This window comes from Bubalus kerabau, chromosome 7 (assembly GCF_029407905.1).
Source record: "Bubalus kerabau isolate K-KA32 ecotype Philippines breed swamp buffalo chromosome 7, PCC_UOA_SB_1v2, whole genome shotgun sequence".
NCBI lineage: Eukaryota > Metazoa > Chordata > Mammalia > Artiodactyla > Bovidae > Bubalus > Bubalus kerabau.
In genome coordinates, this window is record NC_073630.1 from 63,638,253 (window position 1) to 63,665,359 (window position 27,107).

A 27,107-nucleotide genomic window follows, 5' to 3' on the forward strand; every position below is an offset into this window, starting at 1 on the left:
GTGGGTTGCCATTTCCTTCTCCAATGCATGAAAGTAAAAAGTGAAAGTGAAGGCGCTCAGTCGTGTCTGACTCTTCGCGACCCCGTGGACTGCAGCCCACCAGGCTCCTCCATCCATGGGATTTTCCAGGCAAGAGTACTGGAGTGGGGTGCCATTGCCTTCTCCGACAGTAACTGCTAAAGGTTGGTAAATTTGCTGAAAAAGTAAAAATGCTGCACAGAGAAAGCCAGTGCACTGGGAAAAGCAGAGCACTAGGCTACTGGCTGTGCTTAGTCCCTCAGTTGTGTCCGCCTCTTTGAGACCCCACAGACTGTAGCCTGTCAGCCCTCTGTCCATGGAGATTCTCCAGGCAAGAATACTGGAGTGGGTTGCCATGATTTCCTCCAGGGGCTCTTCCCAACTCAGGGATCAAACCCAAGACTCCTGCTCTGCAGGTGGATTCTTTACCATCTGAGCCATTAGGGAAGCTGGCTGGCTCTTATTTTATCACGAAGGATAACATCAGCAGGAGGTTAACCTCAGGACGGTATTTTTTGGTACCCAACTGGCATCTGAGGTATCTTCCTGGCTGACTCATTGTCTTTGAGACCATTCTACCTGCAGCCACACTATAGTTGTCTTAGGTGCTAGAAACCACATGCTTCTATTGCAAGACTTGGTTCTTTAGTGAAGGTAAACAATAACTTTGATGGAGAGAAATAAGCTGTGGCTTTGAACACTTCTTTCCAATTTTCCATCATGGAATTGTTGTTTAGAACACAATGATCTTGAGAATTAGCGAAATCTTGAGAATCACGTGGCCCAATCTCCATTCTCAAAAACTAACGTTTCTTCCAGCTTCCCCACCAGGGGTCTCTCAATCTCACTGATGAAGCGAGGATACTTTGCACACAAAACTTGATTGCATGGCAAACTAATCTAGTTTTCTTACAGCTCCAAGAGTTAAAACAAAAACAAAAATAAAAACAAAACAACCTTTTTAAAAATTGAATCCCACCCAGTACCTGTCTTTGTTTAGTTCTAAAGAAAATGCCCACTTGTCAGAAAGGTATATTGAGATGAGTTAAGACTTGTCAATAATTTTAGGGCTCCTGCACTTGCCTCACTTGTAATTGAGAAGATGAAAGACATTTTTTTTCTGATGAGAGTCAGGATAGCATGAGGAAACTGAATGGACTTTGGGATCAAACTAATCTGAGTGTGAAGGCAGATTCCAGCATTTACTAAAAATGTGGCTTTATTCAAGGTTCTTGAGCTCAGTGTCTCAGTTTCCCCGTTTGCAAAAGGGAGTAATGATTCCTAGCTTGCAATTTCAAGAATTGGGGATAATATACATATAGCAGCCAGAGCAATGCCTGGCACATATATATGTGTATGATCAAAGGTATGACTTGAGCAGTCATCACAGACCTAAGAATGTCTTGAAAGAGAGCAGATTTTAATGGCTTTTGCAGTTCACCAAACACTGCCTGGGTAGCACCTGGGCAGTGGGAAGAGCTGGCACCATGGAAACAGAAAATCTGAATGTCTCCTCTTTCACTAACTAGGTGTATGACAGATTCTCTATTTCAGCTTCCTCATATACAAAACGTGTAGATGTTACATCTCAGAAACTTTTTTTACAGGTAAGTATAAAATTATTTGGGAAAGTATTTTCTTAAGTGTAAAACACAAGATATTGGTCCTGTGATTGTTCATAAAATTAAAAAGAATCAAATCAAATCTTTGATGTTCAAGCATCCCATATGGAAGGGGCTTTCTACTGTGAAAATGATGATGCCTTTGAAGCAAAGAATCCAGGCATCTCTTGCTTTTTCTAGAAGTGACTCAAAACGTTTGACGGTGACAGGGTATTCTCCTATCTGTCACTAGACATACAGGACTGCTTACCTGTAGCCTCACTGAAATGGTGACCTGATGCAATATTAAATGCAAAATTAATATTAATGCAAAATTAAAAACATAACCTCTTTCATTCCCAACTCAAAAAAAATCTAAAAGGTATATTCTCCCTTTTGTTATTCTGACCGAAGGGCATTCTGAGCAAGTTTCTGGTAACTTTTGAAGAATGGGATTGTGAATGCTTATACTTGTAGGGTGAAAATCAAGAAAGGTACTAGGAAGAGGAAATTTAGAAATTTTGTTTGGAAATTTCATTTCCAACATGATCAATTGAGTCAGAGACTTTGACATGTAGACCCTCTGGGAGTTTGAATTTAAAGCACTTCAAATCCCACAATGAAAGATGTGACTTTTGCTTCCCAGGAAATTTCTTGGCAATTCTGACTTGAAATTCATCTATCTTTCTTACAGTGATTGAACATTTCTTTATGCACAGATACTGAAACCTGATCTTATGGAATTCCTGGTGGTCTAGTGGTCAATGGACATGAGTTTGAGTATACTCCGGAAGTTGGTGATGGACAGGGAAGCCTGGCATGCTGCAATCCATGGGGTTGCAAACAGTCGGACATGACTGAGCGACTGAACTGAACTAGTGGTTAGGATTCAGTGCTTTCACTACTGTGGCTTGGGTGTGGCATGGCCAAAATTTAGAAAAAAAGAAAGAAAATAACTGATTTTTATTTAAAAAAAGAGAAAAAGAAAAAAAAAACCCTCAATAGTTTGCTGAATAGATTTAGATTCAGATATGCATCTGAAAAACATCATAAGCCACAAAAATTTATTCATAAACAAAAGTCAGAATGAAAAATATACAAGGGAGACTTCTTTTCAAAACAAGAAAAACACTGAAGGGAAAGATAGAGAAATTGAATTAAGAAAAGTCAGGTCAATTGCCAGCTTTCTGACCAGAAATAGGTCTGTGCTACTGTGTAAATGCTGAGTCTTCATTAATGAGGTAGCACAGCCTCAAAAGCCGCCTGGCATGCTCATTGCCAGGGCAGCACTGCTCGCTGCTGTAACCAACAGCTTGGGTGTTAAGATCGACTGTGCAGTTAGGAAACTTTTCTCAGGCTCAGCTTCCTCTTCTGCAAACGATGGCTGTCACCTCCTAGGGTAATGGTTTCAGTTAAATGAACAGCCCATGCAGAGTACTTAATAAATCCACTCCCAGAAAGACTTCTTCTCTTTTTCCGCCTTTTCTAGTGATAACATTTCCAACCCACCTTTTATGAGATCATGCAACTTTAAAGGGCTGGCACACATGGAATAATTTTCAGCTCATAGAGTCATGTTTTTAATCTCCCCATGCCCAATTTATTAAACTGTGGTGTATTCTTACAAAGAAATACTATGCATCAGTGAAGGAATACATTACAGCTACACAAATCAATGTTGAATGAAAGAAGCCAGACACAGAAGAGCACAGATATATGATTCCACTTTTATGAAGTTCAAGAACAGCTAATGTAGGGGCTTCCCTGGTGGCTCAGTGGTAAAGAATCTGCCTGCCAATGAAGGAGACACGGGTTTGATCCCTCATCCCAGAAGATCCCACATGTCGTGGAGCAACTAAGCCCACGCGCCACAACTATTGAGGCGGTGCTCCGCAACGAGAAGCCACAGCAATGAGAAGCCTGTGCACCACAGCTAGAGAGTAGCTCCGCACTCGCCGTGACCAGAAAAAACCCCTCGCAGCAACAAAGACCCAGCACAGCCGTAAACAGATAAATAAAAATTATTTTAAAAAACAGATAATGTGTGGTGATGGAAGTCAGAATAATGGTTACCTGGAGCAGGGTGGGTGGCTGACAGGGAGGAGAAGCACAGGGAGCTTTCTGAGACACTGAAAATGTCCCATACTTTGAACTAAGATTGGTGGTTACATCAGATCAGATCAGATCAGTCGCTCAGTCGTGTCCAACTCTTTGTGACCCCAAGAACCGCAGCACGCCAGGCCTCCCTGTCCGTCACCAACTCCCGGAGTTCACTGAGACTCACGTCCATCGAGTCAGTGATGCCATCCAGCCATCTCATCCTCTGTCGTCCCCTTCTCCTCCTGCCCTCAATCCCTCCCAGCATCAGAGTCTTTTCCAATGAGTCAACTCTTCGCATGAGGTGGCCAAAGTACTGGAGTTTCAGCTTTAGCATCATTCCTTCCAAAGAAATCCCAGGGCTGATCTCCTTATGTAAAAACTCAAGCTGTATACTTAAGAGTTGTTCATTTGACTGCCTTTATGTTATACTTCAATAAATAATATTTAAAATAATATTTCTCAAAGCACTTATTTGACTTAGCCTCATCACACTGAAGTTTCTCCCTTATTGTATTGTTCCAAGCTCTTTTTGCATTTTGTGTAAGTGCTCAATTTTTTCATCAGTAGGAAATAATTGTAGGAATAAAGGATTATTCATATATTAAAATTTCCAAATAATTGAATATATCCACTTAAGTTAGAAAACTATTACTTTCTTGGAAGAAAAGCTTTATAAAATGATTTGTGGTCTTCCGTGTCATCTTAAGCCAATGTTACTGAGCACATTTTTCTTGGTGAATCAAGGCTACCCTTAGAAGTTTACATGGTTGAGCTGGGCTGAAATCAAAGGATGGCTTCAAGAGCCATTGCTTCCAAACTGGGTAACAGTAATTTTTGCCCTTTCCCTGTTATGAGGGGCAATTTTTCATTGTTCTGTGCCTGCCTCTAACCATCCTGCTCCTTATCTTCTGCTTTCATTCATTCATTCATTTGGTACCTGTTTTTAGAATGCCTAATATGTGCTAAGCACTGAACACAGAGTGGTGAATAAGACAGTCACAATTCATGACGTAAGGGGGACTTATTCTTTGGCACAGGGGGCAAGTATAAAACCAGTGTGATGACTATCTTAAAGGGATAGGAGGATAGGACCTAATTTAGGGGGTTTGGGAAGGTCACCTTGAAGAAGTGACATTTAAGAACTGAGAGGTAAGAACCCAGCCTAGAATGAGATCTTAGTAAGCATTTGTTGAATGAATGGACGATTGATCATTAGCCAACAAAGAAGACTTCTGATTCATTGTGCATTAAGAAAACAGGAATTTTAAACCAAAAGCGAGTAGGCAGAGTGAGGCCCTGATGGACTTAATGGCTTGAATTTTTTGAATGCTGTGAGGACTGTTTTTTGCCTTACTTAAGACCTTGTGTTACTAGACAAGGATTCTTTTTTTTTTTTTTTTTGGCCCCACTGTGGGCACATGGGATCTTAGTTCTGCGATCAGGGATCGAATCTGTGTCCCATTCAGCAGAAGTCTTAACCACTGAACTGCCAAGGAAGTCCCAAGTGAAGGATTTTTAATCATTGCTCGACTAACCTATACAAATTCAGTTTTTACCAAAACAAAACCAGCCCCAAATAGCCCATGTCTTTATGATGCTTCCCCTAGTCTGCCTGATAGTTCTGATCCCAAGTTCCCGTGACTGTGACTTTCCTGGCACAGTCACCCAAAAATCTTGAAAGGTGGGCGTTACTCATCCACACCTTTTCGTGACAGCTCTGTTCAAGCAAGCCAAAACAACCCTGACTCCTTAGGCATTCCTGCATGTTGCAAACTGCCACCTACTTTGGGGGCCAATTACTGTCCCTAGAGATTTCACCTTCACGATATATTATAAACCAACAGCTTGCTGTCTAAAGCAGAGAAAGAGCAGATGACAAAATCTTTGTGGAGAGACTTTACCCAAATATATGCCTGATAAGGATTTCCCTGTAGCTCACATGGTAAAGAATCCGCCTGCAATGCAGGAGACCAGGGTTCGATTCCTGGGTTAGGAAGATCCTCTGGTGAAGGGAATGGCAATCCACTCCAGTATTCTTGCTTGGAGAATCCCATGGACAGAGGAACCTGGCAGGCCACATTCTGTGGGTTTGCAAAGAGTCAGACACAACTGAGCGACTAACACACACATGCCTGATAAAGCCAGCCTAGTACTATTAACATATCACATGGAATAGCAGCAGAGTTTAAAATGCCAGAGATAGGGGCCAATGTATCCAGAGTTTAATTTGACATCTGAGTGGATCCATTTACAAACTGCCCAATAACTGCAAGAACTCCTAAAGAGAGATGGAAATGTAGACTTTGTTGATCTTAGTTTCTTATAATTCCATATAGACCTTTGGGACTTCTGATTTTAAATAAGCAAACAAAGGAACTGCACTGGGTAGGATTTTCCCAATGAAATAATGGGAAACAGGGAATGGCAAATATCTGGAAATGATTTATTTTTAGACTTCTTTCCAGTCTTCCTGTTCCTCTGATGAAATTTCACACATAAAAGTCTATCCATCTACCTGAAAGACAGTGGAATTAATGCATGAGTTTCTTCACTGGTCAGGATCTATTTTGGATTTCTGCAGTATTAATAACATTGAAGGTCAAAAGTCTGACAGACCCTTAAGCAATCATGGTGCGTCTATGGGACAGAGAAGTAAACAGCAAGTATTCCTACCTCTGTTTCAAAATTTTAAAAGAGAGATAAGAAAAAGGTAAAACACTTGTGGCAAGTTACATAAACTTACAGTGGTCGGGGTAGTGAAATGACTCAACGTAAAATTCCGTTTTCTGATACACATATAAAAACAATCAAATCTGCTATCCCTCGGGTGAACTGATGTCTTCGGCCCTTCGAAATTGTAGATTTAGTCCTATTTGTCTAAATACACAAAGCCACAGTGAACTTTTCCCATGAAGGAAGTTTCCTCTCATTTTGAAACCATCATTTATTTCAACCATTTTGCAATGACTGGGAACTTGTCAGAAGATAGACTCTCAGCTTCTGACTGCTAGCGTCACCGGTGAAAAGAGTACGCTAACAATGTTCCTTCATAATCAGTGCTACAGTCCATGGGGTCACAAAGAGCTGGACACGACTGACCAACTGAACAAAAACATGCTTGCCGTTTAATCTGAACTTCAGCACCATCTTTATGATGAGGTTTCCTGCCATAAAGTAAAAACAGACTAAAGATTCCACATGCTTGTCACATTGCAAATACCATCCAGCAACTTCTTTTCCCAGGAACTGGCCATTACAGTCACCTTCTGGAGTTACCCTTTTTCTAGATTTTCCTACCTACTGTTTGAGTTTTAACCACAAACAACACAGTTTCAAGTATCTGTGTCCAGGATATCATTATTACATTTGATCAAATGTAAACATTTGATTATGGCTCTGGTTTTATCATAGACGCTCATGTTTTCTACAAAAGAAAAAAAAAAAGGTAGAATACTTAGCATTCCCAAGAAGCATTGAGTCATTCGTTTCTCCAAAACTATGTATGACCAGGATATAAAGTTATTCCTAGCAACTGTGTTCTAAAAACAAAAATTTGAGGATAGGAAGAGTCTTTCAAGCTGACCTTTCATCGGGGCAAGGAGTGGGTAAGAGAGAAAGTTTAAGAGTATTTTCACAAAACCCAAGCCACCATTTAGCAAAAGCTTTTCAGGGAGTGAGTCACGGGGTATAATGAAACGCAAATCACAAGGCTACACGTTGCCTCCTAGGAACACTGCAGCTGGTTCCGAATTCTTTGCTAAAGCAAACGCTAAGTTCTGATCCAGGCCATGGGGCAACCTCCTGCGCAGGTAGATTTTACCTCCTTCTCTGTGACATACACGTCCCTGGACTAAAACCGAAAACAACATTCAACCGAAACTGAAGATTACAATTATCCAGGGACGCCGATCCACAGAAAAATACAGCTTGCAAAGCAATCCTTTGGCCCCTTCCTCACCAGTCCTGCCCCTTCAGCAGAAGGAACGCGTATGTAATCTAACATTTTAAACATGTATAAAAACTAAAGTATGAAACGAGTACCTGCCACACACCTGGAGCTCCCTTTCCCCTGCTGGCTCTCTCCTCCTACACTCTGGCAACGGAATGCCCTTCAAAACCCTGGCTCAGTGCTTTTGGTAAATGTTTTACGAGACACTAAACAGCCTTGTGTCCCACCCTCAGAGCAAACACCATTGAGAGAACACAATATAATGGTCGAAAAGATATCGTGTGATGTGATGTGCAGTAATGCAAATGAACAGGCGGGCTCTATTTCCACACTTCCCCTTAAGGGGGAAAAGAAAATCCCAAACTTCCAAGGGGTGGGGGTGGGCTAGCAGATACAAACTCGGAGTTTTGTGTGGGTTTTTTTTTTTTTAAGCCTCATTATGATAAGCTCATTGTTCTAATCCCCAAGCAAGTCTTGGCTTGTTAAAATGAAAAAGTGTCAAAGGCAAGAGTTAATAAAGGGTAGAGGTCACGAGTGAATCTGTAGAGACTGCCACATCTAAACATGTACCATGTATTTCTAGTTTTCAGAGCAAAGCGGACGCCAAAAAAGCTTTACAGAAACCAACTTCCACAAAAAATAAAACGTACTTCCCATTTTCCAAACCCTTCAAGTTATTCACAGTTAAAAACCAACTCTGCTCCAAACCAGAAGTTTTGCATTCCATTCAAGTTAACAATTACAACTGGAGGATAACAGAAACTGGCTGGCACTGAATTATTAGCATACCCAAAAGTCAGGTGCCTCTTGGTACCACCAGGGTTAACAAGATAAAGAGAGAGCACCCAGGGATCATCTACTGCACACATGAATGTCGATGAAGTCCGGAGCTCCTGTGGGCAGCTCACACCTACCTGCTCTTGGAGCTGAGAAATGAGAAAACAGAATTATCCCGTGACCGTCGAGCCAACTCCATAAAAAGAGACCAAGGCCGTAGAGAGAAGGAATTGACTTTGGCTTTGGAATCACACACAGCCAGGTTAGGCAAATAAGAAAACCCATTCTCTAGTCCCCACCCCCACCAGAGTCCCCAGGAACACCTAGAATTCTTCATTTCATACCTTTAGGATATCCAGTGGGGTAGAAAGAAGACTGAACAGGGAACTGCAATCAAGGCTTTTGGGCACACCAGCTGTGTGACCTTGAGCAAATCACTTAACCTCTCTGAGCCTGTTTTCCTCACCTATAAAATAAAAATGTCTAAAACCAGGAAAGATTTACCCAAAGAATTGCCAGCCCTCTTAATCTGAGAGCGTAGAAAATGGTATATACACATTTCCAAAGCATTTGCAAGGTAGTTGTCCATTTTTCCTCCCCGACCCCTTACCTCCATAGGTCCTATCTTGTTTTCAGTTTCCTCAGTATTACAGATGCCTCAGGTTAGTGCTGTGACTAATCCACCTTGGGTGGATATCCTAAAGGCCGGTTATCTGCCTCCCAGAGGCGTGGTGAGCCGACCTCCCGGGCCTCCAGCCCAGGCTGCCAGTGCCTGCGCTTTCACAACATTTCTCCTCTTGAATTCATCTTGCCCTCTAACACAGATACCTGCATGCCTGCCTCCCTTCCCCTTTCCTTCTCTCTTATTTTTTTTTTTTTCTCATTTTCTCTTTCCTATCCTCCTTTCTATCCTTGCTTTTTTGCCCAACTCCTCAACAGAGAGATGATGTGTATATCAATTACTCCTATCACCCTCTTTCTTCTTTTATTTTAGGTGATAAACAAGCTGGTGAGGGAGTGAAACAGATGTGTTATCATCCAGATTCTACTGAAGAGAGATCCAGAAAGATTCAACAGCTGGCTCTAGGTCACGAGGCTGAAGCTGGACTTTCCTGACAGGCCAAGGTTTCCCTCCTTCATGGCCAGGACCACCCAATTCCCCACCCTCAGATATGCCTCTTCTCAGAGCCTCAAATTCGCCACATAGTATGACTGAGTCTCCCTGCTAATTCTGGCATATTCTCACCTTCCTCCCTCTGGGCTCATCAAATTCTTATCCTATTTGGGGGGCAGGGGAGTCTATCTCACTTGACCCCCACAGCCCACCTCCCCTTCTTTAAGCAAACCAAAGAGGAACAAATCTGCAAAGCGACAAACCGACACAACTGGGGAATAATTATTCACTTCATAGGAATCTTTCCCTTCATTAGTACCTCTCTTGGGTACTCTTGGGTACAAGCCACGTTGTACCACATATCCACATACAAGTCAACCACTTTCTAGACCATAAGAGTAGCCTCTGCATCCTTAGCATGCTGTCCAGTGCTTATGGTTAAGGAACATATTTGAATTCTGAAGAAAAAAAAAGTGTGAAGACAATATCAGAATCCAAAGTAGTGCCTAATGGAGTAAACTCCAGGTATGACTCCAGATATGACTTGAGAGTTTAGGGTTTTGATGTAGTAGCTATGTTTTGTTCTATATTCAAAGAGGATGAGAAAAGTGGATTATAAAGACAATGTGGCAAATAAATTAACCATCAAATCATGCCATGAAATAAGAACCAATGATTAAATGCCAGACAGGGAAGCCTGGCATGCTGCAGTCCACGGGGTCTCAAAGAATTGGACACGAATTAGCAACTGAACCACAATTACCGGTTACCTGATAAACAATCCTGGTAATGGACAGGGAAGCCTGGCGTGCTGCATTCCAAGGGGTCGCCAAGGGTTGGACAGACTGAGTGACTGAACTGAATTGATCTATAATCTCATTTAATTTAATCTAACAGAGGAGGAGGAGACAGGTTCAGAGAACCTGCCCCAGGGCATGCTCTTCCTCTGATAAGGGCAGAGCTGAGAATCAGAGCAGATCCAATCCAGTCATTGCTCTTCATCTAAGCCACTCTCTCCTGCCACAAGGACCCTGGCTCCAGGGAGGATCTGTTGGTCAAATCCAGAGTCACCTGTGCATGCTTTCTAGGCTCTACAAGAACACATTTGGCCCTGTTCTTCTACTCCTTTTCCTTGGGTTCCCCAATCCTTCTTTTCACCTTTCACCCCGAGACAATCTGTCCTGCTCACTTTGAAATCTATTGACAGATTCTACTATCGAGGATCTCAGTTAACCACAACTGAGATATGGATAGTATGGATTTCCCCACTTCAAGTAAGCCTTTATGTTCATTTTTTTCCTGTGGCCACAAATTTGGTATTTGACTTTAAACACTGTGGGCTGTGTTAAAATTCCGTGTCAAATATAGTCCTTGGTGTTCTATTGTATATTCAAATATTTCATCTCATGCTGCTCAGAAGATAAATTCTTTGTCCCTGAGAAAGAACTGTGCCTTCCAGGCAATATAAATGTTTGATAGTAGCATTTTCCCACTTCCAGCCATGCAATTCTAAGTTGGGTTTTGTGCTATTGTTTTGGGTATGCCAGCATGCAGATGTCCCCTGGGTACTTCTAACTGCCGAGTTCTATTAGGGCAGAAAATCAACCTCTCTCTGCTCTTTCACCAGAGTGTCTGTCATTCCAGAGGCCCACCTCTAGCTTAGATATATCTGAATCTAGCATGTATTTGGTCTGCAAGATGGTCCCAGATTCTGAAAGGGGTTTTGAGTTCTCTCAGACACCAGTGATAAGAAGGAGGAAGAGCAAGAGGAGAATGTTTTATTTGGAGAGAGGCGAGTAAGTCTCGCAGAATCCTTGAGAAGTCTTTACTCCCCTGACTCATTCAAGCCCTTTCAGTTTTCTGGAGAGGGCATCTGAGAGCATCCTGAAGGCAGCCTCAGAAACTTCTGGTCATCCAGCCCAGCCTAAATCAAACCCTAAGAAAGGTCCCCACAGTCTCTAGTGTTTTTCCAAACTGCTTAAGGAAGGAGATGTTGGAACAGATGAGGGGAACACATGATTAATCAACACAAAGTCCATCACTGTCTTTCACTGGGACAGTAACAGTTTCACTGGGACCAGAAGGTTCTCAAAGTGAGGTCCCTGGATCCCCTGGGAGACCCTTTCGGAGGTCTGCAAAGTCAAAACAATTTTCATAATAATTTAAATAACATTTCTGTATTTCTCCACTGTGTTGACCTTTGCACCAATGATGAAAAGGCAGCAGAGAGTTACACTGCTGGTACCTCAGCACAAAAGAAGACAGTGGCACCAAGTTGCACTAGGAATCACAGCATTTTTCTATTAGCAGGCACTAGAAGTTGTCTTTATTATTTTTTTGAATGTACTTGAAGCAGGAAAACATTAATTCCATCATTTTAACACATCTTGACTCTTGAGCACATATCTTTTTAAATATTCTGTGTGATGAAATGGGAAGCATGCACAAAACACTCTTGCTGCATGCTTAATCATGACCATAGACTCAAGAAAAGTCACGTGTGTGACAGGAACAGGGTCATCTACAGCTGCTTCTGTCACAGAACACTATTTTTACTTGAAAGAATAACTGCAGCTAAACTATGGTTATCCAGATACTGGGTATTTGGTAGATACTTTCTGGAGAAACAAATGAAATGTGCCTGTCTCTTCAAAGAACACAACTAATGGTATTTGTCTCCAATGATAAAATCGGAGCTTTCAAGCAAAAGTTAAATTTTTGAAGAACTTCCATTCACCACCATGAGCTTAATAGTTTGTCATAATTAAATGCTTTTCTGATGAAATTAGTTGTGATATTAGTAAATGTGATTTTTAAAAATATTATATAACGAAATGTGTCAATATTGCAATGATCTTCACAACTCAGTAAACCAGTCTTTTCCAAATGACCAATTCACAATGTTACAGAATCACACGTAGTAAAAGGCCCATTCATAGTACAAGTAAACCAGTGGAAGAAGGCTGAGCGCCGAAGAATTGATGCTTTTGAACTGTGGTGTTGGAGAAGACTCTTGAGAGTCCCTTGGACTGCAAGGAGATCCAACCAGTCCGTTCTGAAGATCAGCCCTGGAATTTCTTTGGAAGGAATGATGCTAAAGCTGAACTCCAGTACTTTGGCCACCTCATGCGAAGAGTTGACTCATTGGAAAAGACTGATGCTGGGAGGGATTGGGGGCAGGAGGAGAAGGGGACGCCAGAGGATGAGATGGTTGGATGGCATCACTGACTCGATGGACGTGAGTCTCAGTGAACTCCGGGAGTTGGTGATGGACAGGGAGGCCTGGCGTGCTGCGATTCATGGGGTCGCAAAGAGTCAGACACGACTGAGCGACTGATCTGATCTGATAAAAACCTCACTGATATGGTTTCAGATTCCATACTACAACTAATCATTAAGAAACTATCTCTTATAGAGTTTGGCTTTAATAGTAAAGAAGAATGTTCTCAACTATCTGAAAAGTATATCAAAATACCCCTCTCTTTTCCAACTACATATCTTTGTGAAGCCAAGTATTCTTTATTTACTTCAATAAAAATATGTATTTCGCCAGATGGAAGGCATAAGCAGATATAAGAATAAAGTTGACTTCTATCAAGCCAGTAATTATTTGCAAAAAATATAATGTGCTTTCTATCATCTATTTTTTTGGAAATATAGTTTTTCATAAAATGTTATTTATGTTAACATGAAAGTGAAAGAAAAGTGAAAGTGAAGTCACTCAGTCGTGTCTGACTCTTTGCGACTCCATGGACTGTAGCCTACCAGACTCCTCCCTCCATGGGATTCTCCAGGCAAGAGTACTGGAGTGGGTTGCCATTTCCTTCTCCAGGGGATCTTCCCGACCCAGGGATTGAACCTGGGTCTCCTGAATTCCAGGCAGACGCTTTAACCTCTGAGCCACTTTTGAAGTACTTAATAAATATTTTTAATTTCTTAGTTTGAATTTCTAATGTGGTAAATAGTTACAGATACAACCCACATAAACAAGAGCACTCTGGGTTCCTTAATAATTCTTAAGAATGTAAAGACAGCAAATAAAAATGAAAAATGAAAAATTATATTTTCAGCAAATAAAAATGCAGATCAGAGTTAATTTCTGTTAATTTTTATTTTATATTGAAGAATAGTTGATTAACACTGTTGTGTTAGTTAAATTTGAATTTCAGATAAACAACAAATAATAGTTTAAGTATCTATGCAACTTTTGGGACATATTTATACTAAAAAAATTACTTTATTATTTATCTGAAGTTTATATCTGAGTGTCCTTTATTTTATTTGCCTGTTAAAGATGTTCTGAGCCCAGAAAGTTTGAGACAAGCTGCAGTAGACCATGCCCCGCACACATGTGCTAACACACTAACATGTATTTAACACCCACTGTGTATCATACCCAGCACTAAATTCTTGACAAAGACTACCTCTTCACTCATCTCCAAAACCCTACGCGGCAAGTATTATTGAGATCCCTAGTTAAGTAAAACTAGTTATTGGTGGAAGGCAAGACTGGAACCCACTCACTCAGACACCAAAATCTCAACTTGTAACCATTAGGGTTACACTGAAATCTAATGGAGAATCCCAAAGATGATGGGTTTTTTTTACATATTTGCATCTCCAAATTTTAGCAAATTGATTTCTTTTTTTCTCTGTCTCACAGCTGTGTATATGTTCTTCTATCAGTAATGATGGAAGCCAAGGCTGTGTGTCAGGAAATTCTATCCAGAACTGGTTGTGAGTATTTGACTGAGAGCAAACTTTCCTAATGGATGCTTCCCTGGGCATGACAACTGCCTTTTTCCAGGCTGGGAATTCTAGAATGGAGCAGTGGTACACGGGCACTGCTCGTTACTATTAATTGGAAGCTGCTGGGAGCTTGGTGCTGGACTTGAATCATCCTTGAGAATTGGTAATTTCTCCAAATCAATCTGTACCAACTGAAGCAAATGCTGCTGCTGCTGCTGCTAAGTCACTTCAGTCGTGTCCGACTCTGTGCAACCCCATAGACAGCAGCCCACCAGGCTCCCCTGTCCCTGGGATTCTCCAGGCAAGGACACTGGAGTGGGTTACCATTTCCTTCTCCAATGCATGAAAGTGAAAAGTGAAAGGGAAGTCGCTCAGTCGTGTCCGACCCTCAGTGATCCCATGGACTGCAGCTTTCCAGGCTCCTCCATCCATGGGATTTTCCAGGCAAGAGTACCGGAGTGGGGTGCCATTGCCTTCTCTGAAGCAAATGCAACTATTGTTTTAAGTGAGCCAAGGTCCTATTTTTCGTATGATCATGACCCAGGCTACTGGATATATTTAATGAGCCAAGGTTTGACAGTAAACAAACTAGGGAAAGTGAACTTTTTTGTATGATACAGCATGACAGCACGTGTATATACTCACTGCACCTCAAGATCTGCAAATACAAAAATGAATTTGCTTGCAGGCAACTCAGACCTCCTCCCCGCCCCCAATCACCCAAGTGGCGCCATGGTAAAGAACCGCCTGCCTATGTAAGAGATGTGGGTTCAATCCCTGAGTCGGGAAGAACTCCTGGAGTAGGGCAAGGCAACGCACTCCAGTATTCTTGCTTGGAGAATCCCCATAGACAGAGGAGCCTGGAAGCCTGCAGTCCATGGGGTCGAAAAAGAGTCAGACACGACGTAGTGACTTAGCATGCGTGCCCTAGTCACCTTTCTTCTCCAGTCTCCCGTCAGCTAGACACGGAGGAGGGGCTACACAAGTCTAGACTGCACAGAATGGGGAAGGCCCCCAAGGCACTGAAAAGAACCAGGTTTGATCCTTGTGTTTGTATTTACTTTATCCGGGCTGCCTGTATGATGAGGACAGCAATATTCACCTGGCAAACTACAGTCCATAGGGTTGCAAAGAGTCGGACACCACTGAGTGAGTAACTACTACTACTGTGCATAATGAAGTGTAGACAGCGAGAAACATGTAAGGGAGGTAGAGCGAGACAGAGAGGGATACTAGTTTTTCAGACAGGAAAACTTCTTTAACAAAGGGAAGATTTACCTTTCAGATCTTTTGTTTTGTAAATTTGGATTTTTATTAGACGTGAGGCACACCAGATTATATTAAAGGTGGTTGTGTATACAGAAGGGTGATAGAACTTTGAAAATTAGCCTGGAGGAGAGAATGGGACAAAAGGAGAAGGAAAAAACAAAAAAAGTGTAGATCGGAAAGATTTTCCAGGCAAGAATACTGGAAAGTGAAAGTGAAGTCACTCAGACGGTGCACTACCCATTTTTCAAACAATAGGCATAAAGTGAAGTTGCTCATTTGTGTCCAGCTCTTTGCGACCCCATGGACTGTAGCCCACGAGGCTCCTCCCTCCATGGGATTCTCCAGGCAAAAGTACTGGAGTGGTTTGCCATTTCCTTCTCCAGGGGATCTTCCCCTCCCAGGGTCTCTCACACTGCAGGCAAACTCTTTACTGACTGGGCAACCAGGGAAGTTGGCCACAGGACTGGAAAAGGTCAGTTTTCATTCCAATCCCAAAGAAAAACAATGCCAAAGAATGCTCAAACTACCGCACAATTGGACTCATCTTACACGCTAGTAAAGTAATGCTCAAAATTCTCCAAGCCAGGCTTCAGCAATATGTGAACCATGAACTTCCAGATGTTCAAGCTGGTTTTAGAAAAGGCAGAGGAACCAGAGATCAAATTGCCAACATCTGCTGGATCATCAAAAAAGCAAGAGAGTTCCAGAAAAACATCTATTTCTGCTTTATCAACTATGCCAAAGCCTTTGCCTGTGTAGAGCACAATAAGCTGTGGAAAATTCTGAAAGAGATGAGAATACCAGACCATCTGACCTGCCTCTTGAGAAATCTCTATGCAGGTCAGGAAGCAACAGTTAGAACTGAACATGGGACAACAGACTGGTTCCAAATAGGAAAAGGAGTACGTCAAGGCTGTATATTGTCACCCTGCTTATTTAACTTATATGCAGAGTATATCATGAGAAACGCTGGGCTGGAAGAAGCATAAGCTGGAATCAAGATTACCAGGGGAAGTATCAATAACCTCAGATATGCAGATGACAGCACTCTATAGCAGGAAGTGAAGAACTAAAGAGCCTCTTGATAAGAGTGAAAGAAGAGAGTGAAAAAGTTGGCTTAAAGCTCAACATTCAGAAAACTAAGATCATGGCATCTGGTCCCATCATTTCATGGCAAATAGATGCGGAAACAGTAGAAACAGTGACAGACTTTATTTTGGGGGACTCCAAAATCACTGCAGATAGTGATTGCAGCCATGAAATTAAAAGATGCTTACTTCTTGGAAGGAAAGTTATGACCAACTTAGACAGCATATTAAAAAGCAGAGACATTACTTTGCCAACAAAGGTCTGTCTAGTCAAGGCTATGTTTTTTCCCGTAGTCATGTACTGATGTGAGAGTTGGATTATAAAGAAAGCTGAGTGCCAAAGAATTGATGCTTTTGAACTGTGGTGTTGGAGAAGACTCCTGAAAGTCCCTTGGACTGCAAGGAGATCCAACCAGTCCATCCTAAAGGAAATCAGTCCTGAATATTCAATGGAAGGACTGATGCTGAAGCTGAAACTCCAATATTTTGGCCACCTGATGCGAAGAGCTGACTCATTTGAAAAGACCCTGATGCTGGGAAAGATTGAAGGCGGGAGGAGAAGGGGACGACAGAGGATGAGATGGTTGGATGGCATCATCGACTCAATGGACATGAGTTTGAGTAAATTACATGAGTTGGTGATGGACAGGGAAGCCTGGCGTGCTGCAGTCCATAGGGTCACAAAGAGTCGGACAGAACTGAGTGACTGAACTGAACTGAACTGACCAGGGAAGTTAGATAATTAAGAAGTACATTTTAGGAACCAAATCTTGGTGAGAACCTAGTGTCGGAAGGGAATGAAAAAGAGTAATTAAAAAATTTTTTTAAAACAGTCAACTTCACCCTGTGTCTCAGGCCTACATGGCGGGGCTGCTGTCTGAGCTCAGATATAGGCCCAGCCCTACCTGGTGGGCCCTGTGTCTCCCTGGCAGTCTTTCTATCTGCATATGCAATCTAGATCCCTCAAGCACTGAAAGGAGTGTCTGGAGGAGAGGGGAAAAGAAAAAGAATAACAAACTGAGATGCAAGCCCGGCTCCTGCCTCAGATAAGCTTGGATGACCATGGAGTGTGCAGCTTTTCCCTTCAAGGGACCTTCAGAATTTATTCTCCTGAATGCTGAATGTCAAGAAAGACACAGCCAGAAACTGTGACTCATCAAATTTCCAACGTCAAGACCAGAGAGCACAGACTGGATCCAAGGACTGGGTTTGCACTCAGAGTCAAGGCCCCTGCCTGCTTCCAATAGAAAGGGGGTGGAGCCATGGCCCAGCCTTCGCCCCCAGCAGCTGCCTTTCCCTGACTTGACACACGGAGAACAGGGAGTTTTATCCACTGTGCTTGAGCCACAGGCCATTAGGACACTTCAGAAAGCGATCTGCCTTGAAAAGTGGTTGGATCTGTATATGAAGGTCACTCACTGGCTGTTTGTGTAGAGCCACATAGTAAATATTTTCAGCTCTGCCGGCCAAATGGTTATATATGTTTCTTTTTCTTTTTTTGAGAAAGCCTTAAAAATGTAAAAACCATTCTGAGCTACATACAAAAACTGGCAGCAGAGTGGGCCTTAGTTTGCTGGTCCCTTACTTAGAGCAACAGCGAAGGGTGGGCAGCATAAACTAGGGGTTTTCAGTTTGGTTGTTAAAACCATGAGGCAGGGAGTTGCAGCTACTGAAGCCAGAGCCCCTAGAGCCTGTGAGAAGTTACTGCAATGAGAAGCCCGTGTATACAAAGAGAGTAGCTCTCGCCTGCCGCAATTAGAGAAAAGCCGGCACGGCAAAGAAGACCCAGCATAGCCAAAATAAATATATTAACTAATTAAAACAAAACAAACCATGAGGCAGCTGTTACATTGCCTTGTTGCTGACAAAGACCACTAATTCTCCGTCGCACTTGCCTGGTCTAACATTCTCTGCTTGTGGAGTCATCTTCCCTTTGGTATGATCCTCTTCAAAGAAGAATTTAGCTATAGATCTGGTGAAATCAAACCTTAAAATGATAGTCTTATATAGTCAGGAAATTAGATAAATGGGATGGAATTTTAAATAAGTTAGAATATTTTTAACAGGCTAGTTTTCTTTTCTTTTTTTTTTTTCAGGTGTATCTGTGTGTGTGTGTGTGTGTGTGTGTGCATGACTGCATTTCTGCTGAAAAGTGAACACTCCACACTGTGGTAGTCCTCACACTTGTGTGTGTGCTCTGTTGTGTCTGACTTATTGTGACCCCATGGACTTTAGCCCACTGGGTTCCTCTGTCCATGGGATTTTCCAGGCAAGAATACTGGAATACTCTTACTGCGTTGCCATTTCCTACTGCGGGGGATCTTCCCAACCCAGGGATCGAACCTGCATCACTTGCATTTCTTACATTGGCAGGCTGGTTTTTTACCAGTTACACCACCTGGGAAGCATGCATATGTGTCACAGAATTCCAAACGTGGAAAAGTCCTCCGACAGAGCCTGGCCTATAACTGTTTACATTTGGGGAAACTATAACGTGCTGCAGTTAAACGAGATAGTCCAGTGACACAATGACCGGCAGAAGAGCTGGGGCCAGAAACTTGGTTTCCTAATTTCCAAATTAGTTCTCTTTCTACTACTCTACTTCATTGCACATTGCCAAGTTGGTACTAAAAATTCTATTCAACAAATACTTACAGTATTTCCATATATGCCCAGCACTGGCTTGTGCTCTGGGATACAAAAGAAGTGTAAGAGAAGAGTCCTGCCCAAGAAAAACTTTTGAGCTCACTGAGAAAACAGGGCGCACACACACACAAAACAAATATACTGTCTTACATTATTATGTAATTGCAGGGCTAAAGCAGAACTGATAAAGCTTCCTATGATGGAACATTTCTCTGTTTTTGCTGTTCAACATAGTGGCCAGTAGCCATGTGTGGCGGTGGAGTACTTAAAATGTGGGCAGTGGGGCTTCCCTGGTGGCTCCGCTGGTCGATGCAGGAAGACACGGGTTCAATCCCTGATCTGGGAAGATCCCACATGCTGCAGAGCAACTAAGCCCGTGCGCCACAACCATTGAGTCCATGTGCCCCAACTACTGAAGCCCCTGCTCTAGGGTGCCTGTGCTCCACAACAAGAGAAGCCACCGCAGTGAGAAGCCGGCACACCAAAACTGCAGGGTAGCCCCTGCTCACCGAAGCTAGAGAAAAGCCCGTGCAGCAACGAAGACCCAGCACAGCCAAAAAGAAAACTAATTTTTTTTAAACGTGGGTAGTTCTTGGACTATAAGAGGCGAGAAGAGGAATTCAGGCAAGGTTTTATTAAGACTCCTGCTGTAGCACAAGAGAGTGAGGTGGGGTGAGCTGGTCCCTTAAACGGGGTGAGGGCAGGCACGGAGCAGTGGGACGGGCCCTCGTGGTGGTGCTGCACGCAGGGATCATGTGCAGTACCCTGCTCTGGCTCCCAGCACCTCAGAAGCAGCAGTTGGCCTTTTTGGTTTTGGCCTTTTAGTGTTTTGTTCATAATTTGCCTCAACTGAGGATGTGCACAGTTATTTTTAGTTCCTCATAGTTTCTTTGTATTTTGTTGCTCGAGGAGACATTTGTCCAGGAGCAAGCACTGCAGTAAAAGTTCCCAGGACCCAAGACCCAGACTGTCTCATGACTAAGGAAGTGAACTTTTAATGGTATTTATTTTTAATTCCCTGGTAGCTCAATGGGTAAAGTCTGCCTGCAGTGCAGGAGACCAGAATTCGATCCCTGGGTCGGGATGATCCCCTGGAGAAGGAAATGGCAAACCACTCCAGTATTCTTGCCTGGAAAATCCCCATGGACAGAGGAGCCTTGTGGGCTACACAGTCCATGGAATCCCAAGACTCAGACAGGACTTAGCGACTAACCCACCACCAGAATTTTAATTAGTTTAAATAACCACATGTGGCTAGTGGTTACTGTATTGGGCATCACAGGTCTAAAAAAGCAGTTAAAGATATGGATGGAAGATATGTAACAGATATCCTGTCACTTCTCCCCCTTGCACCTTTGGCAGAAACCACTGTGACTCACAGAACTCGTTCCCTCTGAGCAGGGATGAGCTCTCAGGATTCTCCGTATTTTCAATTGCTAGGATCTGGCATATAATGAAATCTATTTGCCATCCTTGAGACAAATAGAAGGTGACAAATGTAGCAGAAGAAGGAAGTACTCGGGCCAAGCTTAGCAAGGCAGGGTTTAGACAGATACAGAGAAGGGGGCAGATTGTGTGCAGCTCTCCATGGGCAGAAGAGTATGAGCAAAGCAACTGATAGCGTTCTCCTGGTTCCAGGACAAGGGGGATGCTGGGCTGGCCAGAAAGGGGGGGTATGGTGGAGATAAGGGGTCACACAGAGGGTGGGACTAGATGAAGGAGACCTTTGGATTCCAGAAGGTTAGACTTTTTCTCAAGAGCAATGGGCACCTCTGAAGGTTTAAACAGGATAATGACAGGAGAAAAACCTGTTTTGAGAATTTGATCTGATAGTGAACCACAGATAGGATTGTATAATGGACACATACATTCAGAGACTAGTAAGATAACAATTGATAAGGTGCTAGAGAAGACTCTTGAGAATCCCTTGGACAGCAAGGAGATCAACCCTGAATATTCACTGGAAGGACTCATGCTGAAGCTGAAGCTCCAATACTTTGGCCACCAGATGCAGAGAGCCGACTCACTGGAAAAGACTAGGAAAGATACTGGGAAAGATTGAGTGCAGGAGAAGAAGGGGGTGACAGAGAATGAGATCGTTGGATGGCATTGCCGAATCAATGTACATGCTGCTAAGTCACTTTAGTCGTGTCGGACTCTGTGCGACCCCATAGACGGCAGCCCACCAGGCTCCCCCGTCCCTGGGATTCTCCAGGCAAGAACACTGGAGTGGGTTGCCATTTCCTTCTCCAATGCATGAAAGTGAGAAGTGAAAGTGAAGTCGCTCAGTCATGTGGGACTCTTAGCGACCCCATGGACTGCAGCCTACCAGGCTCCTCTGTCCATGGGATTTTCCAGGCAAGAGTACTGGAGTGGGGTGCCATTGTCTGAGAGACAGTGAAGGGCAGGGAAACATGGTGTGTTGCAGTCCATGGGGTTGCAAAAAGTCCGACACGAATTAGCAACTGAACAACAACAAAGAAGGCTATTCTGCTGAAGGTTCTTGGTTTTCCTTTAGGAAAGTAACACTTGCTTATTAAGGAAAATGAGAAAGTCACTGAAAAGCATATATAAAAATTAAAGCTAGACCTCTACCTTTCACACTCAACCATAGTTGGCATTTTGATGTAGCTTCTTCTAGGCTTTTTTTTTTCTTCCCCTTCCATGGCTATTGGAATAAATCAGGAATAAAGATAGGACTAGAACTAGGAAGGTGGTAGTGTGAATAATGAGGAAAAGCTACAAAAGGAATTCTTAAGTGAGATAGCAGAGTGATGAGTAAAGATAATCTCTTCTTATTGGTGTCTAATTAAAGGACAGATGACACTTTCGAGACCTTGAAAGTGAAGTGAAAGTGAAGTCGCTCAGTTGTGTCCGACTCTTTGCAACCCCATGGACTGCAGCCTATTGCCACACACACAGCAAGTGTGCCATTGCCTTCGAGACCTTCTCTAGACCTAAAATGGAACTAAACAGTTTATATGCATGTCTCTGTGCATTTTGGAGAAGGCAATGGCAACCCACTCCAGTACTCTTGCCTGGAAAATCCCATGGATGGAGGAGCCTGGTAGGCTGCAGTCAATGGGGTTGCTAAGAGTCAGACATGACTGAGCAACTTCACTTTCACTTTTCACTTTCATGCATTGGAGAAGAAAATGGCAACCCACTCCAGTGTTCTTGCCTGGAGAATCCCAGGGACGGGGGAGCCTGGTGGGCTGCAGTCTATGGGGTCACACAGAGTCGGAAACGACTGAAGCGACTTAGCAGCAGCAGCAGCAGCAGCTCTGTGGATTTTAGTGAACACACATATAGATAGCCGGAGTTGTCAAGACAATAAAGTTTCCTTGATCATTATGCTGTCAATAACACAGAGTCCGTTGTAATCTGTAAGATTTTAGGTGTAAAGTAATTAAAGTATATATTCTCAGCAGTGTTGCAGGGAGGATGTGTAGATGTGGTTCCCAGGACATGTCATGGGGCGGTGTAAACAGGGGATCCAGTCTCAGACAACACGCCACCAAGCAGTGACAGCGTCTTCCTAAGACCCAAAGGTTTTTAAGGCCCAAACCATCTTCACAGACCACAAAAAACCAAAAAAACAAAAACAGCTGCTAGAGAACACAAATTATGCTTTCCAGAAAAAGTCCTTCACCAGGTTAATAAGCACAAGTGTAAACCAGTGGTTCTCCACATGGGACCTACACGAGACTCAATCTTGGAGTTTTCAAAAAATATTGATGGTTGGGTCCCTTCTCAGACCAGTGATATCAGTGTCTCAGTAAGCAGGGCCTATGCATTGTTTTTTTTTTTTTTTTTTTTTAAGTTCTCAAGATGACTGATGCCCGAAGCATTGGCAGATATCCCAGGGCTAGAACAGTTCAAAGGGTCTAGGGGCAGCGAGTGATCCAGACCTGAATGACTGTGTTCTTAGCCACGCTGGTGAAAAGCTACAGCCAGTTCCTTAGTGAAGGGGAACTAGAGGCCAAAAGAGAACCCACCACGAAACTTTTTAATTTGCATATTAAACTATACATAGCTTCTATTTTCAGAGTATACGATCTGTCATTTTCAATACACCCTTTCATCATTTTCACTGAACCAAGTGTGATTGAACTCCTGGGGACTGTGGCTACTCAATGAACTCTCACCAAAGAAACATGCCTTTCTCTGAGGATCCCTTGCCTTCTGAGGGGCTACTAGTTAAACAGTGTAGACGCTGGCTTCAGATGGACCTCCGTGAGCATGCCAGCTTTGCTGTGCACTCACGAAAACTCTGTGACTGTGTGCAAGTTACACATTCTGTTTCATACCTCAGTTTCCTGAGCTGCCAAATAGGAATCTTAATGTCTTTATGGGATTATTGTAGAAATTAAATGAGGCCATACAGGTTAAAGGCTTCCCTGGTAGCTCAGATGGTAAAGAATCTGCCTGCAATGCAGGGGACCCGGGTTCAATCCCTGGGTCAGGAAGATCCCCTGAAGAAGGGAATGGCAGCCCACCCCAGTATTCTTGCCTGGAAAATTCCATGGACAGAGGAGCCTAGCAGGATATATAGTCCATGGGGTCACAAAGAGTCGGACACAACTGAGTGACTAACATTTTCATACAGGTAAAAGAGATAATACCATTAAAAGACTTCTTTGGTGCCTGGCACAGAGTAAGCACTCAATAAATATTATCATTATTGCCATTATTTATCATTTATTTTCATCACCACCTCTGGGTTCCTTCTGACGCCAATATTTTATGGTTCTAAGAATCACTGGTGACTGACTGCACAGAAGGAGATCGCCAAAAATTAGCAGGTACTAACAAGTTAAGATTTAAATAAATGCCCAGACTGGATTCAGCTCCCTTCATCCCAGCTTGACTCTTCAGTAACTACTTCATTCTTTGCCTAAGCTGTCCCTTATATGTTGCAGATGCTGGTTTTAGTTTCAAAATGATGTCACTTATTTTGCAGGCACAGAACGTGGGTCTTTCTTGATGAAAGCAATGTAGTTCTTCTGTTACTGATATTTCTGGGCAGCACAGACACCTGTGAACCTGGCTGAAGTGAATGTGAGATCTTCTGCCTCCATCTGTCCCTGCTGCACCAACTGCTAACACTTGGGGGCAAACTGCCTGAACGTCGGCCCCCCACTCAGCATAATTCTGATGCTTGTCTAATGACTGGTGTGAAGATGTGGTTCTTGGAAACTTCAGGGCTGACATTTGAGTGTTGCCCATGAAATTTGCCTAAAGGCCCAATGCTGACGTTAGCCACAGATGTCAGCCTCAACCGTGAAGTGTTCTCTTTGCTTTCCACCATACCAATACCCTCCTACAGAAAATAATGCCATCATCGATCGTCATTCTGCCAAAAGACACACATCCTGTTGATGCCCATAGCTTTCTTTTTCTTTGTCCATGATGGGAATAAACCTCTTCCTTTTAGGAAGACAGTCCTCCTTTTGTAGGCAAACATCCGCCATGATGTTATTGGTTGAGGCATGGCTTACATCCACCTCACCACCTTTTCAGTTTTGAAAATGGGTTACCTTGTTTTGCAAATAGCAAGTCATCAAGCAGGTTGCCAAAGGAATTACTGGCTCTGTGAAACTTTTGTCCAGGTGATGAAATAATTTTAATAAGAGAAATTATCAGTTTGGGATTAGCCACAAACTCCCCATGAAACCCAGTTTTTCCTTAAGAAAACCAGTTTTTCCTAATGTATGTTGATTTGGGTCCAGAAAACACACTTCAGGATCATCTTAGTTACAGGAATGACATGTCATGAAGTCACTGGTTGATTATACCCACAACAAGCTAAATGTGAGTTGGGCATAACTACTTCGATACCAAGTCTTGGAAATTTCTTTGGCATATATCACCATTGGTCTTTATAAATAGCAAAGGACTTTGGCTACACAATAAGTTACTTTTGCATAAGTTCTCAATACCAACCAGCTCCATACCTGAATTAGCACTTTTATTAAACTGGATCAAATATCAGACAAAACAAAAGGAGACAAGAGGTCTAGACAAGAAAGTGGTAAATTTGTTCTCTGGTAAATCCAGACATAGATGAGAAAGAGACTCATTAACTTCTACTGCATTTTCAAAAATACATTAAATATATGAGTTACGACATTGCTTGTTACTTGATTCATTCCTGCTTTATTAACATTTTCTCATAACTAAATGGTTTTCCCTGGTAGCTCAGCTGGTAAAGAATCTGCCTGCAATGCAGGAGACCCCGGTTTGATTCCTTGGTTGGGAAGATCTCTTGAAGAAGGGATAGGCTACCCACTCCAATATTCTTGGGCTTCCCTGGTGGCTCAGCTGATAAAGAATCTGCCTGCAATGTGTGAGACCTGGGTTCAATCCCTAGGTTGGGAAGATCCCCTGGAGGAGGGCATGGCAACCCACTCCACTATTCCTGCCTGGAGAATCCCTATTGACTGAGGAGCCTGGCGGGCCACAGTCCCTGGAGTTGCAAAGAGTCGGATGTGACTATGCAACTAAGCACAGCACAGGGCAGCACAGCACAGCGTAACTAAATGGCTTAGCTTTCATCCTGAAACTCTTCTGGGGCAAGGATCATGTCTGACCCATCTTTGTACTCCTCACACTCCTGCCCCAGCATCTTTCATTACGGAGTACTTTTAAGTTTATTAACCTGAATCAAATTAAATTATGGGCCTTTTTCCCCCTCTCTGCAGTAATAAGTTATATGGTACAAAGTAAATACTAAGTAGTAACGTGTGATGGAAAAAAACATCTATTTTCAGAAGAAGCATAAAAGTCACAATTAGAACCTGCCTTTGGAGAGTGACTTCAGCAGCCTGGGGTCATTCTGTGAAGGTTCCCATTTGTAGTTGAGCAAATGAAAGAGAATTTGTTTCAACTCACTTGCTTGATCTTTTGTGTACCTGTTCTTTAGCAAGTTTCCTTCATATGGACCACATGAGTTAGGTGACTGTAAGGAGCCTAAGTCCTACTTGAGTTATAGCATGCTTTCTTAAAACAAAATGATGTCAAGATCATTTTCCAGAAGGTAGCCCTTCTGGTAATTTTTAGGAATTTGAGGAAAATTGCTTCTAAGAAATTTGTGATCTCATCAAATGAAATCTACAGTAAAGGAACACAAAGAGTCATTTTAGCAAAGAAAACAGTACATTAAGCTGTTCACCTTTTCCTCCTTTTCAAAAGTAACTTGCATCTTCAGCTTACAGGTTAAACAATATCCACTCCAGAATTTATTAACTTACTTGGAATGGAAATCTAGGCTATGATGACTAGGAAAGGTCAGCACTCAAAATGTTTCACTATTTTACTTAGAGGCCACCAGAAATTCTGTGATTTCCCCCTTTGCCCTTCCTACGAATGTCCACCACCTGATGTCTTATCTTGATGGAGGTGCACAGACTTCCTGTGACTTGAGAAAAATCAGATAATGACCTAGATGTTAACTTTTTAAGAGGACTGGCCAAAGAGGTCACCAAAAGTTCATACTAAAAGTTCAAATTTCTATAGATCAATCACGGCCAGTGATTCCCTTTCCTTCTGAATGGGGAAAACAGATCAATGTTATCTCAAACTGAGGTAGAAAAATCTTGAAAAATAAAATTAGAAGTTCTGTTAAAAAGATATATCTAACCCTGGTCGGCCCCTACACTCAATAGATTTCTCAAAAATGACATCAAATTCATTCATGACTAAGAAACCAGCAAGTTTGGTCAATTCAATGGAACTGGGGTTCCATGCAGCGTGTGGTATGTGCACACGTCTAAATGCACAGGTGTGAATTTCTG

General features: G+C 42.6%; 1 protein-coding gene across 9 annotated transcripts in view; it reads right to left on the bottom strand.

Moving 5' to 3' along the window:
* RBM47 (RNA binding motif protein 47) overlaps positions 1-27,107 on the bottom strand; it is a 175,833-nt gene that overhangs the window by 78,247 nt on the left and 70,479 nt on the right. The window contains exon 1 of one of the 9 annotated variants that reach the window (XM_055588353.1): positions 9,056-9,205. The exons of 6 other annotated variants lie outside the window; for them this stretch is intronic. The gene's annotated coding sequence lies outside the window, so the exon portion shown is untranslated. Of the gene's footprint in view, positions 1-7,760; positions 8,720-8,789; positions 8,811-9,055; positions 9,206-27,107 lie in introns of those variants that run through there. 2 more of the 9 variants (XM_055588356.1, XM_055588354.1) reach the window with 2 other exon arrangements.